Here is a 13,639-nt window from a genome sequence, read left to right as displayed (position 1 = left end):
GAGACTATGGCAGAGCAAGGGTGTGACTTCCAAGTTTAAGTCATGAAATACAGGGTCACTTCTGCCTTATTCTCTCTTGGGCCATTTGTTCTGAGTAAGGGCAATAAGGAGGTTTCTCAAGGCATCCAATGGACAGGTCCATGCAGGAAGAATTAAGTCTTCCTGTAAACAACCAGCACTGACTTGCCAGCTATGAGAGTCAGGTATCTTGGATTGAAGTCTTCCTTGCCCATTGCCCAGTTAAGCATTCAGATGACTACAGTCCAAGCCAACACTTTGATTGCAGCTTTAGTAAGAGAGACCCCCAAACAGAATCACCTATCTAAGCTGCTCCCAAATTCCTGACCCACAAAAACTATGAGAGAAGAAATGTTTATTCTTGTTTTAAGCCATTAAATTATGAGCTAATTTTTTACACAGCACCAGATAATTAACACAGCCTATTTTATCACATGAGAAAAAAATTAATCTGTTAAATAACTATATTTTTTTGAAAGACAACAAAGAAAAATATGTACTAGAAGGAACTTAGCACATCACCTTGTGTCTATATCTGGGGAAAAAAATTAGATTCTCAAACTTTGCAACATTCTTAACAGAAAATAATAGAATTTCATTGTTTGGTTACTGTAAACAATTATCAAAGTTAAGAGTTCAATGGTTGTTTTGCTATCATTAATAATTTGCTTTGAACGGTATTAAGACGTTAAACAGCCTTAAATAAACAGTATTTTTCAAAGTATTGAAATACATCTCTTAGGTAGTCTAAAAAAGAAATGGAACAAAACACGACAGCAATATTACTTCCCATAAGAGTTGCAATTGATTACAGCCAGACTCTATGAGTAGAATATCAAGATCTGCTTTCTACTCAATTATTTTCTGTGGGAGGGGATGGGTTAGCAGTAAAACTGATGTGAAAAAAAGAGGGAGACTTTCCTAATCAAACATATACTTGTTACTTATTTTGTAAGAGACGATGAAGAATCCCCAAATGGGGCCTGAGTCTCCATATCAGCAACAGACTTCGACTATTGCTTATTAAGTGAAGTTCTATGTAATTGCTTTCTCTTTTCTGAGATAGGCTTGGTGTCTGCAATAAGAGAAAATATGTAATATCTATGCACCCTCTGCTTAAAAATCTCTTTGTTTAGAAATCACATTGGCTAAGTGTTTAATGTTTCCATAAATGAGTAAGAAGATACTCCGCCTCAGTGTCTCAGATGAGTAATAAAGTTGTCACAGAATGTCCTGTGGAAAGTGGTAAAGGGTTAGAACACCCACTTAGAATGGCCACCTGGTCTAGCTGTCAGATCTCAGCTACATCATAGTCAACCCCTTTGGCATGCACATTCATCTCTGTATCTCTACATGTTAGGCCTATTTATAAAAAATCCCACCTTGTGGGGAGGGGAGGCAGGGAGAAGCACATCTGGTAATAATGGTTTTGCTAAGATTTTCATTTAGTCATAAATTTAGAGAGAATCAAGACCTTCCTAACCAGTCTCTGTATTATTGTGTTAATTTCTTCCTCAGTGAAATAAAAAACAGTACTCTTTTCCTCAGAGCTAACAAGTTACACAACATTTAACTCATTTGTGTTAGGCTTCTCTTTTTTTTTCTTTCTTTTTTTTTTTTTTTTTGCCATTCCAGCAGGGCAGCAGGCAGGATCTTAGTTCTCCACCAGGAATCCAACCTGCATCCCCTGCAGTGGAAGCATGGGGTCTTAACCACTGGACTGCTAGGGAAGTCCCTAGGCTTCTCTTAAAAGCACAAATACTTATTTCATTGGTTAGGTTTATTAATAACTTACAGTTTGTATAAATGATTATGACCAGAATATGAATGTATGTCCTCTATACCAAGTTAGAAGACAAGGGATAGAAGTTTTGCCTCCAGGGGAGATTTAGAAGCACTGTGTGGCATCGTGGGAGGACAGGGGAGTGTGCGCTGTCTCTGTGGAGCTTTAGGACAGCCACAGACCACATGGAGAATGAACATTGGGGTATTGGAGGTGAGAGAAGAGAAAGCCCCAAGCTGTGAGAGAAGTAAGCAGAACGAAGTTAGTTAAGGAAAGGTAAACTGCACCAACCTGAAAACTGTGCCCAAGATTCAGGTGGTGGTAATTGCCATAAAAAGTTTTTAAAGGATGGGGCAGGAATTCCAATTGAATCTTGTCCTTGGATCTTCTAGAGTACAAGAAAGGGACTGTACTTCTTTCAGTTCCTCCTATTCCCGTGGCCTCCCTGAATGGTCAGAATGTGGATACTCAGAACCCAAGGCATTCTAGCACAGTCTTCCACTTGTTCAGGCAAAACTGTATGGGGTTTTAATGAAATTTGAAACAGTCCTTCTACTTACCTGTGTGAGTGTCCTCAGGAATCAGAGGAATAGAGATAAGAAGCCACAGAACAGGGCCTTAAAGCTAGAAATTGTCCCAATCCAGGCCACCCTCTGGGCTAATACACCCATCAAAGCAAATTTTTCTCACTAATATGGTTTCAAAACTAGTCGTAAAGGCCCTTGTTAATGACCTGATAATTGTTTTAATAGGTCCTCAGTCAAGTGTGAAGTCCTGTGGTTGACATGAAGTATGGGGAAATTTCACTCCTGGTGTATCTAGAAGAGCATCATGAAGCATTCCTGCTTACAGTTTGGCTTACTTAGCAATACAAATTTATTTACTGTATCCATAAAACTGTCTCTGACTGCCTATGGAAGTCTCCATTCAGGTTGGCTCTGTGAGAGGAATGCTGAGAAAATACTCGGTAAGCAGTGCCTTTACTTTTTCTGGAGAGCTTCTTCAGTGGGCAGTGAAGTCATTTTGTTCAAATTCTCTCTGCTTCCTTCACATGAAGACACCTCCCCAAATCCCAGGAGGAAAATAACCTTTATTTTTTATTTATTTTAAAAATAAATTTAGTTATTTTATTTACTTACTTTTGGCCATGTTGGGTCTCCGTTGCTGCGCGCGGGCTTTCTCTAGTTGTGGCTACTCTTTGTTGCAGTCCAGAGCTCTCTCGTTGTGGTGGCTTTTGTTGCAGAGCACGGGCTCCAGGGTGCACGGGCCTCAGTAGTTGTGGCACACGGGCTCAGCAGTTGTGGCTCACAGACTAGAGTGCAGGCTCAGTAGTTGTGGCACACGAGCTCACTTGCTCGGCGGCATGTGGGATCTTCTGGGAGCAGGGCTCTAACCCATGTCCCCTGAATTGGTAGGCGGATTCTTAACCACTGAACCACCAGGGAAGCCTGAAAATAACCTTTAAAAAGCATTTGTCCAGATTTACATTCAATTCATATTCATACATTCATTTATTTCAGAAACACTTATGGAATACCTCCTATGTACCAGGCACCATTCTAGGCACTGGGGATATAATACTGAATAAAATCTATGGCATTAAAGAGGACATATTCTAATGAGAGAAACAGGATGTATGTGTGTATATACACACATGTATATAGGCATATGCAGTATATGTAGAGAAAAACACATATATTCCTAAGTAGTAAGTTCTATGGAAAAAGAATAAAGAAAAAAATGGAATAAGGAGTGCTGATGGTATGATAAGGAAGGAATTTTATTTTGTTTTATTTAGGGTGATTAAGGAAGGCTGGCATTTGAGCTGAAGGATACTAGGAAGGAAGTGAGGAAGGAAGGAAGTGAGGAAACATGTCAGGAAGGTATCTGGTGGAAGAAAGTTCCAGATAGAGGAAAGAAAAACAAAGACCCTGAGAGGAGAGCACACTTGGTATGTTTCAGCAGCAGCAGGGAACCCAGTGTGGCTGACAGTGCCTAAGGAAGAGAGAAGTTAGGAGAGGAAAGAAGTGGAAGGAAGATCTCATAGGACAGTATAGGCCATTGTGGACACCAGGGTTTTTCCTCTGACTGAACTGGGAGAGTTCTTAGTGGGAGAGTTCATGATCTGTTACATTTGCAAAGATCTCTCTGGCTATTGTGGAGGTCACACTATATATGTATGTGAAAGAGAAGGGGAGGGTAGCCATTATCATTAGTGGGCTTGAAGATGCAAGGGGAGGGAGTGTTGTAGAAGGTTGTAACTATAGCCTTAGGGGAGAGGTGCCCTACGGGAGCTGTCATCAGGAACACAGGTGGAGGAACTCAGGTCTTACAAACCTTAGCCTAAAATGGAAAGACCCAGGGGAATAAAAACTCTGACCTCCCAGTCTTCTTGTACTTAGATCAGCTGCTGGCATTAGTCAACCAGAAGCCAGAGGGCAGGGAAGTCCAGTTGGTATCATCCATAGAAGGCCTCTTGCCCAGGAACAGAACAGGAAGGAACTATGTTGACCTGAGGTGCAGGGGAGAATATCTAGCATTCAGATAAGCCTAGAGAAAAGAAGGGAACACAGAAGATCACAGATAGAAAAGTAGAAACAAATCTTAAGTACCCGATGATGTTCTTGAGTTACCACACTGCATCTGGAACTACCAACTCCAGCAATTTTTTCTTTTGAAATAATTTTAGACTTAGAGAAAAGTTACAAAAATAGCAAAGAGTTCCCATATAACTTTCACCCAGCTCCCCCCATGTAAACATCTTGAATACCCATAATAAAGTTACCCAAACTAAGAATTAATATTGGTATAATACTATTAACTATACTGTAGCTTTTATCTGGGTTTTTCCAGTTTTTCTGCAATTGTTCGTTTTTTCTGTTTCAGGATCCATTGCAAGTTGTCACACTGAATTTAGTTATGTCTCTTAGCTTCTTTCAGTCTGTGGCAACTTCTCAGTCTTGCCTTGTTTTTTATAACCTTCACACTTTGGAAGACTACTAGTTAACTTGTAGAATGTCCCACAATTTGGGTTTATCTGATGTTTTCATATGATTAGACTATACATTTTGGGCCAGAAAAACAAAGAAGTGATGAGCCCTTCTCAGTGTATCAGAAGGTACATGATGTTAATATGTTTTATTACCTAATTACTAATATATCTTAATGCATATTATGGTGACTTTGATCTCTTAGTTCACATGGTCTCAGATAGGTATAAACTTCCTTTATGTGAAATGATTAAATACTTATATTATTGAAGCCCCTGTTAGTTGATATTATCTTACTTGCAGATGGATACATCCTAACAAATACATCAATCTTCCTACTTATCTTCCTATTCCTAAGTGTACTTTATCTACTGAACGACAAAATGAATAACAATCAAGAGTCCTTAAATTGTATATTTAAAACCTGTGCATATAGTCAATTTATGGAAAACCGAAGTGGCCGAATTGCATTTTCATCTCCTTGACTTTAAATTTCTTGAAACTAAATGGTAAGTGCATGATTAAAACAAGAAAACATTTAATGATGAAATTAAAGAATTGAAAGTTAGGAGGAATTAGAGTAATTATTAATCTTATAGAGTAATTAAATTCCTGTATTATTACAGAATTTTCTTTGCCAGATTTAGTGATGACTCTTTATCAGTTACTTCAACACTTTGTAGAGAGCACAGTACATTGCAAGGTAACTGTTTGGGCAGCTATCTCTATTTTATTTTTAATTCTTCTTTATGCTGAGCTAAAATCTGTCTCACTATTATTTGTCCCAATCACCCTATCCACTGGAACTTTTCAGAAAAAAAAAAAAAAATCCAAAAGAACTCTTCTAAAGGCAGCCTTAAAACATTTAAAATTGCTAGTTTTGTCTCATGAAACTAATTACTAGGATGAGATCAAGGACAGAAGACCTCTGTGGTACTATGCCTCTTCCACCCATGATGGCCTCAATTGATTAATCCTGTTTGAGCCCAGTTGTTCATCTCTAAATCCATTTAAGTATGTTATTCATACAACACTGCTTTATCTTTTTCAAAAGGACACCTTAAGAGTGAGTTAGAGAAACACTAATAAAACAAACTCCCCAAATTTCAGTGATAATACAAGAGAACTTCTTTTTTCTTACTCAAAAAAATCTAAAACCGGTATTTCTGGTAGGCGGGTGACTCCATTCCACATCCAATCAAGGGACCCAGGCTCCTGACATTTTGTGGCTCTGCCATCCCCTAGGGTCAGCTGGGTAAAATGCATAAGAGAAAGAACTGCTGCTTCCTAAAAACTCTCTCCTGGAAAGGGTACATGTTATTTTCAGTCACATTTCATTGGCAAAAACTTGTCACATGGCCACACCAAGAAGAAAGGAACATGGGAAATATAATCATAACAGGCAGCTACCTCCCAGGGATATGTCCAGAATATAGAGGGAAAGTACTTACGTTTATTTATTAAGTGTTAGCTGCCTTTCTCAGGTAGCTTTGTTAAACATTTTCTGAAGTACAGTTATACTGTGTCTGGGGTATTTCTCTGACCTAATATTCTGGTGCAGGGGTCTAGACATTTTCTGTGAAGAGCCTGATAGTAAATATTTCAGGCTTTGCAGGTCATGTGATCTCTATTGCAACTAGTCAACCCTATCACCGGATGGGAAAGCTACCTTAGACATAATGCAAATAAATAAATGTAACCCTATTTTAATTAACTTTTATTTATGGACATTGAAATTTGAATTTCATATAATTTTCACAGGGTATGAAATATACTTTTTCGATTTTCTTTCAACCATTTAAAAATGTAAAAACCTTGGTTCTCAGGGCATACAACAACGGGCTGCAGGCCAGGTTTGGCCTGTAGGCTTTACATGGCTGATCCCTGATCTAGTATCACCCTTTATAAAGGAAGTGAGATTAATACATTAAGATTTGATTTTAGTGAATACTAAGCCTTAATACTCACTTATTTCCCCCAAAGTTCTGATAAATCATTTATTAATTAGAATGTATTCTGCAAATCACATGGTATCTAAGTCAATTCAGCAAGTTGATATCATACTATATTAGTTATATAGCTATAATATATGAAATACCCATGAAGTACAATCACTTTACATGCATTATTTTAGGTCTTAAGAAATATCCCATGACATAGCTATTACCACTCCCACTTTATCATTGAAGATACTGAGGCTCAAAGTAGCTAAGAACTATCTTGATCATATTTCACACAGCAAGAAATGGAAAAGCCAGATTTCAAACCCAAGCTGGATAAACAACCTATGCTCTTTTCACCACACCAAATTTCCCTGGCCTTAACCGGTATCAGCTCATTAAAAGCCAATAGCTATTCTTTTATTTTCTCTCTTCACCTGTATTTGGGCTCTATTGTACCTTTTCATATATATTTTACCTTTTCAACTTGAAAATAATTTTCCTTCAATGGAGCCAAACAGCACAGCTAATGGCAAATGACACTGAGTATAGTAAGTAGTTCTGTATGAGGAAACATTTCTTATTGTAAAAAGTGGCTCTAAACTCATGATACCCATTATTGACAGAGTGAGCAGGAGAAAACGCTCACAATAAAGAACACACTCTCTGAAGACAGAAGATAAAAGCAAGTAGGACGTCAGTAGTTCTGCCCTTGAGCTCTGCAGAAGTTTAAGCCTTGCTCTATTACGAACTCGTATGACCTTGGGTAATATACTTAACCTCTCAGTTTTCTAATCTCAGAATTGCTTATTGAATTTTATACTCTGACCTTTTTACAAAGGGACTTGAGGTAACATTGATGAATCAAATTTAACACCTATTTTGGAAAACTCACAAGGTTGCTAATCGGCATAAATTGCAAGTAAGGGTTTGTGAAAGTGCTTTTTGAATTGCAGATACTTCACAAATAAAAGCTATTGTTATGACTATTCTAGATTTCACCACTGATCATTTTCAGTTAAGGTCACAATATACCGATACTCACTTTATCGAATATAGACTCTTCAGTGGGAGTAATGTTATTTGCCCCTTTCCTCAGTGTATAAATTTTAAACTGACGAATCCATTAATCTCTGTTTATATTTGCCCTTTGGATGAAATTTGTCTTTAATAAAAGTATAGGCCTTGCCTAAGTGCAAAGATCATGTCTCATAATAAATCTATGCCCTTGAAATACTGTATGAATTTCTAACTATAGTCATTAGTGAAATATTATTTTGGAGGATAAAAGTAATCATTTTACAGCTCATTGACCCTTCAATGGTGTTTTCATGGGGATGTTACAGGCAAGACGAGATGATGCAGCATCAGCAGAACAGGTGAAATCAATATCTGTCTACCACAGCCTTTCCCCCATCTCATGCAGTAAAATTCAGTAAAAAGAAAATTGATATGCACAGTATTAAATAACTTAACAACAAAGAGCTGGAGAAATTCTTTGTAGCGACACATCCTGCAATACACAAGTCTCTTCTTGGCAGACTATTTGCTTTTAACCATTTGAGGCTCCTCACATTTCCGCTGCAGCTGGAGCACATCCCAAGGCACTTCCTGCCTCTTCAGATTTTTGGCACAGGGCCGTTTCTGTTCCACTTGGCTCTCCTCGAGGCATCTGATTTGTTGCTATGAAGATCCGCTTTGTCTTCTCTACTGTTGTCTTCATCATAAGTGAAAGATGTCTGATCTACTTTTCACAGACAGCTCTACTCCCTTTGATGTGTGCGGGGGACATGAAGGGAGCAGCGGGTGCCATTCTTCTTTATTTTTTGACACTAAACAGTTTATATTTGCACTTAGGGAGAACATAACCAAAGCCAATTGTCTTATTACATAAAAATGCCACATCATATTTAGGGAGCCCTCACCAAGATCTAACCAGATCTACACTTTACCCAGATATCAGAGGAAAGCCTTTAGCATTTAGTAATGTTAAAACAGTAATAACGATTGACTTCTGTTTAGCTGTTATCAATCAGATTCCAAAATGTGCATTTATTTTGACCCAGCAGTACAACTTCTAGGAATTTATCCTACAGACTGGCAAATGTGCATCAAGAAATACGTATAAAGATTCACAATGCTCGGTCACAGTGGCGCCATGTCAGCAACAGCCTGCAGCTAAGGAACACTTACCCACTTTAGATAGAGAACACGCTCTCCTGTCCACTTCAGGAGTCCTGTCCACTTCAAAGAGTCTCAGCTCAGCACTCTTTATTCACTGCTGATACCTTCTTGTTCCTTAAAGGTACTTATGCGTGTGACACCCATATATGCTTTTGAAAGGGCAACGTCTCTACAACTATAGGAGCATATGGAAGTGAAGGAAAACACAACCTATATAAGAAGAGTATTTCCTTTTGTGTCATTGACCTGTTTGATTTTAATAAAGGAAGTATTAAATGAATATATGTAGAAATATGAAGAGAGAATAAATACATAGAATGATAAAATTAGAAATCCTCTTTTATCTTTGCCCCCAATTCTCCATCCCCACATTTCCCAGCTGTAAGTATTAACAGTTTTATAACTATCTTTCCAGTATACATTTTCAAGTGTGCATTTGTAGGTGTGCAAGTGCATGCATGCACAGTTCTCATAAATGAGAGCAAAATATACATCTTGTTCCATGACTTATTTTTTAACATAATGATAGAGCCCTTTCCATATAAGTACATAGAGATCTGCCCCACAATTTTTTCTTTTTTTTTTTTTTTTTTGCGGTACGCGGGCCTCTCACTGTTGTGGCCTCTCCCGTTGCGGAGCACAGGCTCCGGGCGCGCAGGCTCAGCAGCCATGGCTCACGGGTCCAGCCGCTCCATGGCATGTGGGATCTTCCCGGACCAGGGCACGAACCCGTGTCCCCTGCATCGGCAGGCAGACTCTCAACCACTGCGCCACCAGGGAAGCCCTGCCTCACAATTTTGATTGCAGCATAATATTCAGAATATAAATCACATTAATTTATTTAATTATTCCATCATTGGTACACATTTAGGCTGTTTGAAGAATAAAAAACTGGAAATAGCCACCATGATTAAAACTGTCAATCTTAACTTTATAAAGTTTGTATTATATAAACAATAGGTACATTGAATATATTTTTCAACTCACACACATTTCTCCCTCTCTCACTTGCCTTCTCTCTAAGATTCAAAATTGCCATATAATAGAGTGTGCTTGGCTCTATGGAAAATCCTCTCCATTAAAATAGACAAATAAACAACAATTTTCAGTAGCAGAAACATCCTCATAGATAAACAAATAAAAGGATTTATTTTTTCTGCTCTGAGTATCTGGAATTCCAGATCTTTCTTTCCCCTCCCCATCCCCGTACTCTCCCTTCCTCACATCTTTCAGTTCTGTTTTTCTCTTTATATTAGCCTCTTAAAAACACTGTTGAAAAAGGTTTCAGGCTTACATCGTCTCTCTGTGGTGATCCAAGAAGAACGAGAGAAATCCTCTCTACCAGTTTTCATATATAAAATCCCCAAAGAGTCTGACTGGCTAATTCTGTAATCAAAAGGTTGAATAATGTGGTTGATCATCCCACCATACTGGATTGAATGGTGGCTCCCAAGAATTCATGTCTTCCTGGAGCCTCAGAATGTGACCTTATTTGGAAATAGGATCATTCCAGATGTAATTAATTAAGATAAGGCCATTCTGAAGTAGGGTAGGCCCTTAATACAATGTGATCGGTGTCTTTATGAGAAAAGAAGAGACGAGACAAAGAGACAGACATGCGTAAAGGAAAGACAATGTGAAGACGCACAGGGAGGACACCATGTGATGATGGAGGCAGAGACTGTGATGTATCCACAAGCCAAGGACTGTCAGCAACTACTGGGCTTTAGGAGAAAGGCATGGAATAGGTTCTTTCTCTGAGCCCCCAGGAATGAACCAACACCGTGACCCCTTAATTCTTGATTTCTGGCCTCCTGAACTGTGACAGGAAAAAAAAATTTTTTTTAGCCCGTCTGTGGTACTTTGTTATGGCAGCCCTAGGGAATTAATACACCTACCAAAACCACATGAGTGGGAGAAGGGCAGTTCTTGAAATAATGCAAATGCTATACAAAATTACTAAGAAGAAATATTGAGTAAAACAAACCAAAACAAACAAATGAACAACAACAACAATAAAATTAAAAGTACCTGGTGGGGCTTCCCTGGTGGCACAGTGGTTGAAAGTCCGCCTGCCGATGCAGGGGACACGGGTTCGTGCCCCGGTCTGGGAAGATCCCACATGCCACGGAGCGGCTGGGCCCGTGAGCCGTGGCCGCTAAGCCTGCGTGTCCGGAGCCTGTGCTCCGCAACGGGAGAGGCCACAGCGGTGAGAGGCCCACGTACCTCAAAAAAAAAAGAACAAGTGAACTGCCTATTTATTCCTCCTACTGAAAAAGAAGGTACGAAAACAGGATGAATAAAGGAACATAAACATTTATTTTTCAGATCTCTTTAGGGTGCCCCTTTGTTTTACATACAGGGATAGAAACATTATACTGTATTTAAACTAGAGGAAAAGAAATAATCTTTCCATATTAGGCCCTGTCTTTGATTTACTCTGTGTTTTTAGGGAAAATGTTTCCCCTGCTTCTCTGAAAAGAGCACTAGATATATTTCCTGTCCTATAGCTACACAGAGCTCAGCTAATGGGAATATTCTATTTAGGATCATGCAGACGGTGAACCTGTGAGCATGTCGTGTATTATTCTCAACAGTCCAAGTCAATGTCCTAACCAGTCAACACTAAACGCGTGATTTAGATTTTTAAGAGTGAACAGGTTCTATTTCTATTGTTTCTTAAGGCAAGGCAGAACAGTCTCTTATTTTGACTGAGGAACATAATTACTGACAGAAGGAAAGTCTAATGGTCTGTTTGAGAACCACAGAGTTGAGTGAAATTTCCCTTTCCCCTATTTTAAATGAAGGACTCCCTTTAGGGTTCAAAACATGTTTCCAGTGTGGTTAAAGTAAATATTTTCATAACATTTAAAAGGAAAAATCAACACTCTTATTCTACTTCATAAAGAATACACAAAGGGATCAACTTAGAGAACATAAAGATTAAATAATTGTGGCTGGGTTGTATGCCAGGAAAATGGGTCACTTATGCACACATGCACAATCATTCCTTCTACAATTATAGGGAAGCCCTGCTGTTTGCATGGCTCCCCCAACGGCTTATAGTTTAATGGGGTGGGAGGATACACACAGCACTAAGCTAGCAACAGTACAAATGTGTGTAGAAAAAATACTAAGAGGGAATGACAAAGTGTATATTTAAAAGTACCAACCGGATATTAACAGGTGAAGTTTATGGAGAAGGAAATCACAAATTAAAGTGAGCCTTGGAAGATGGCAAGGGGCTGGGTAAGAAGAACAAAGGCCATTAATTGTTCTTTCTTTTTCTTAGGTAAGGAGGTAAGTTTGGGGGGAGAATAAAAAGATAACTCCATCTGGAGCAGTGACTATAAAAAGAGAGTCATGGAAGACAAAGTTGGAAAAAGTTTTGAGAAAAAACCATTTATGCAAGGCAAAGGAAGATGTTTGGATTTTAGACAAAATGGCATGATGAAGACAACTGGGAGCAAGAGAAAAATCATAAGCTGTGAAGTAAGAGAGGCTTGGATTTGAATCCTTGCTCTCCTAAATATGTGAGTCCCTTTTTCCTCCTTATGAAAAGAAGATACTAATATTACTGTATAAATTTATTAGGAGTTTTCACTTAATAATATGTACAAAGTGGCTGAGTCATATAAACCCTTAATATACACTAAAACATCATCCAACTCTTCCATTTTATAGTCGGTGTAGTTGAGTGCTAGAAAAGATTCTGAGTTGGCTAATGACTTGATAAAGACAGTATTTAAGGAAGGTAAATCTGACAGCAATTTGCCAGAAGTCTCGGAGGAAAGGATGCTAGCTGTTAAGCCATTTTATTGGGGTGGGAGCTTGAACCTACTTAAAAATGTATATATAATACAGATCCTCTGGAGAAAGGATACAGGGGCTTCTGATTATCAAAACAGTCCATGATTCCCCAAAAGGTTAAAGATCCTTGCATGTGTTATAGAAGATGCTAGACTATGAAGGACTACAGAAGAGAAGTGGAACATAATAAATAAGATTTAATCACTGTATATGCAAATTAAAGGAAGAATTGAAAATAACACTGGAATCTTAGTCTCGTGTCACATGATACCATTTCCAGAGAGAAGCGAGTGAGTTTAGAAGGAAAGGTGATATGTTTGCCTTTAAACATGTTGCATGTCAGGTATTTGCCAGAATTGCTAAGTAAAATCCTGACTAGACAGAGTTTTGCCTGGATTTGGGTTGCAGGTCAGGAATGGAGATAAAGATAGTTTAAGACAAAGCTTTTTAGTTCTAAGATTACATGGCAAGAGGCCAGGGAGTTATTACATAAGCCACAGGATATAATAAGATAGCTTTGGGGAGCATATTCCAAAATATAGGGAAAATGTTTTAAAAAACTGTAATTCCAAAAAAATTGTAATGCACACTTGCAATGAAAAGTTTTGAAATAGAAAACAATATAACATTTTAAAGGTAAAACATAGGACAGAAAGAATCTGCATTAATTCACTGTTCCTTCCACGGGTAATTTAGAGAAAAAATTGTGAGAAAGCTGCTACAGAAGGAAGTTAATTTTCTGAGAGTGTGAAAATAAAGTAAAATGAAGAGAGGAACAAAGACTAGGTCTTTGATGTATCCAGAGTTAGAAGGAAGAAGACCCAATTAAGAAGAACGTGTCAAAAAGGCAAGTAGATGTACCAGAAAAATAGAAACCCGGAAAAGACAGAATTTGAAGAACAGGTTGTCAACAA

The 13,639-nt window shown here is 38.4% G+C and overlaps 1 long non-coding RNA gene across 1 annotated transcript; it reads right to left on the bottom strand.

Moving 5' to 3' along the window:
- Positions 1-2,845: 2,845 nt before the first annotated feature.
- LOC307186520 lies at positions 2,846-9,373 on the bottom strand. The gene is made up of 3 exons (XR_013828350.1): positions 8,925-9,373; positions 4,182-4,351; positions 2,846-3,260 (listed from the first exon to the last, which is right to left on the bottom strand). It is a non-coding gene; the product is annotated as an uncharacterized lncRNA (long non-coding RNA).
- Between the last annotated feature and the right edge of the window lie 4,266 nt (positions 9,374-13,639).

The sequence above is a fragment of the Stenella coeruleoalba genome (genome assembly GCF_951394435.1).
Source record: "Stenella coeruleoalba genome assembly, chromosome: 5".
Classification (NCBI taxonomy): domain Eukaryota; kingdom Metazoa; phylum Chordata; class Mammalia; order Artiodactyla; family Delphinidae; genus Stenella; species Stenella coeruleoalba.
Note: the sequence above shows the minus strand (reverse complement) of the source record. Positions and strands in the feature narration are given on the sequence as shown.